The following is a 3,290-nucleotide window of genomic DNA, read 5'->3' as shown; positions in this document are numbered from 1 at the left end:
CTCCACAGAATTATTCCTGAAACATGCTTTTCTTCTTCATGATGTAAATATCTTTGCCCAGTATAAAAATGGAAGTACTTATAAATAGCACTTGCTGTGGTTAACAAACTGTCTAGACACAGTTGGTTTTATCCCTCTCAAAAGCAATACACCTAAAAGCTATGAAACACCGTATCTTAAATATTACCCCAAATTTCATAGTAGAAAGACAAATATAAACACCTTAAGTTTTTATTGTCTACAGGAAAAAAAACTGAAGAGAAACGTACAATAATGCTCAAAAAAGCATAATTAGAGACAGTTTAAAGACATACTCATAAAAAAAAATAAAATTAAAAAAACAAGACCTCTTTTCATATTTAGCGCTTCAGAACATCACCAGAAGTGTGCATTTACCAATTTTAACAAATAATTATTCATTATTTTCTCTAATTGTGACCAGTGCTGCTGAAGTCAGAGAACACTAACACAGCATCTACAGAGCTGCTCATAACCTGCCTCGGAAAGCTCATTAACAAAAAAGGCGTGAGGAACACGGCGGATCTGGACCGCCTTGTGGAAGGAGGGGGTTCGACCACCGGCCCATTCTCGGCCTCAGCTCAAGGACCACCACAGTTTAAACCGGCGCATCCCTGAGGCAGCACACAGGAAACTCTTAAAGGCCTGTCAGCTACAAGCAGGGATACGAAACCCCACGCATCTATTATTAAAGGAAAGGCGAAGCGCGAAGAGGCGCGGCCCGGCCCGGCCCGGCCCGGCCCGGCCCACGGACACGCAGAGCGCAACAGCCAGTCCCGACAACCACGGCCAGGCGGGAACTGACGCTGCCTGCCTGCCTGCCTGCCTGCCTGCCTGCCTGCCTGCCTGCCTGCCTGCCTGCCTGCCTGCCTGCCTGCCTGCCTGCCTCCGTCCGCGACATCACAGCGGTTACCTCTGTGGCCACCGCCGCGTCTCCTCAGGAGCCCGCCGACGGTCACAACACCGGAAGCGGCACCCAACACCCTTCCGCTTCCGGCGGCGTCTCGCCCCGCGGCACGCCGGGAAAGGTAGTGCGGGCGGGACGGCGGGTGGGGCTTACCCCGGGCGGAGTCGCCACCGCCTCTCTGCCTGCCCAGCGCCGCCCCGGGCCCGGCGGCAAACCCTGAGGCGCTTCGAAACGCGGTGTGCGGCCGTGGCGAGTCGCCCCGTTGGTCGGGGTGTGTGTGTGTGGACGAGCTCCTCGGTGCTCCCTGACCGTTCCTCTCCAGACTCCCGCTGTTCAGCCTGCCAAACCTTCGCAGAACCTGTAATACCTTTTCACAGGGAAGGCCTGGGTTTTATGTACGTGAAATAGCACATTTCGGATACTTACGGTGTGCAGAAAACTCTTCCGGACTCCCCAAGCTCGCTGCTGTTCTGGAACTACTTGCTTTGCTTCTTATGGAGACCGAGTCACAAAGCATTTCAAAGATAACATTATGTTTACACAACATTAATAAAAGACAAGCAGTAGAGACAAAAATCAATGATCCGACCTGCTGCTCTTGTGCCTGAAATGGCTCCAGCACCGTGAGCTTTCACGTGCCCATGAAGCATCCCTAAGTCATATCAGTCACTGCGGCTTGGTTCCTTTCACAGAACTACTCTTTCGGAGAGCCTTGGATAATGCCTCCTGAAAAGGCTGCAACCTCTTCCACATATGTCTTCAAACCATTGCATCTTTTCTGGTCATCGGCAGTGGTACAGCAATTTCATGCAGTTGTCGGTGGAAGCCTCACAATTTCAGCAATGTCAAACATTGTTCTGTAGCTGCAGAGTTGTAGTTACACTGATAACTTCCAGGAGTGTAGCAGAAGCGTAGGCAGAAATCATTAGTCAAGAGCTGATCAATCCCATTTGCGGTGGCAAAGGTTTCATTTTGAATGTTTTTCTTTACAGTGGAAGATGGCAGACATCCATTCTGGGCTTTCTTGCAATACTGAACTCAGTAAGTCATAGAGAGAGGGGGCAGAGATGGGCCAAAATATTTGACATACTACTTGGAGAGATACAACCAAGGCGGGGGACCACATCTCCACTACAAGACTCCTCCACGTTTGTGGAGATCAGCTCTCTCCATCATTCCCGTCAAGTTTCTACATGCAGCTACAGAGGGGTCTGATCTGGGGTCAGGCAACAAACAGAAGCAACACAGTTCTATGTATCTTCTGCTGCATGCCAGCTCATTATTCCCACAAGGAAATCCTTGTAGTAAGATGAGGGCAGCCCTTGGATGAAGAACGGACTTTTGAAGCTGAATACAAGCAAGATAGAGGTTATACTGATGAACAAAGAAAACATGTTGAGGATTTCAAGCTCAAGGAGAGCGCTGACAATAATAAATAAATGGTTATAAACGGTCTGAAACAAGTGCAGTCTGGAAATTAAAAGAAAGGCGTGAAACTGCATTTAAGGAGTGAGCTTCAAGAATATCTTGTCCATAGGCATAGTGGGGATAAACAGAGTTACTTCAAAGTTTATGGCCAGGAGCAGATCGTGACAATGGGAGAACTGCTGCTCAGGATTCTTGCCTTTCTCCTGGATGGCTGCAGTGTAACACACCTGTATGTCACGCACCTTGCTACGGTCCCTTAGCACAAAACGCTGTGATGTGCACTATGTGTGTGTGTTTGTGTGTGAACCTGTGACACAAGCAGATTTGGTCTTGTTCTAGTTTCCTAGGAAATATTAAGTAAAATTAAGGCTTCTCTGACATACCTTGAAGGTGCTGACGACTTAGTTGTCATAGCTTCTTTAAAAGATTGCCTAAACTCAGTGATGATGATAACTGTGGTTGGCACCTCTGATTCTTAGATGCCTTCTCAAAAGGATATCGTTCACCCACGCAGGAGACAAAAATCCTTTGCTGTCCAGTGGAAACCTTTAAATTAACTCCCTTCACGGCAGGAGACCACTGCAAATCGCACCTGCTTCTTGCTGGAGTGTAAGACACTTTTTTTTTTAACTTGTCTTCTCTATATTGAGCAGCATCTGTTGGAAAAATTAGTTTTTAAAAACCTCTCACTAGCCCCTTAGAACATTGCCCTCTCCAGAAAAAATACTAGATCTTGATATGCTCAGATATATTAGTCATCATTGTAATATAAGCCTTCTGTGGTGCTACTACATTATAATTTCCTATATCAATTCATTTGCTTTTATCAACACAATTTTTTTACTCTTCAGAGGAGAGCATACAGACATACACTCACAGGTATGTGCTCTCTCTCCCCTCAGACACAAGTTTGAGAAGGTAGGGTTTCTGATGTTAC

Source organism: Larus michahellis, chromosome 1 (assembly GCF_964199755.1).
Source record: "Larus michahellis chromosome 1, bLarMic1.1, whole genome shotgun sequence".
Taxonomy (NCBI): domain Eukaryota; kingdom Metazoa; phylum Chordata; class Aves; order Charadriiformes; family Laridae; genus Larus; species Larus michahellis.
This window is presented reverse-complemented; position numbering follows the sequence as displayed.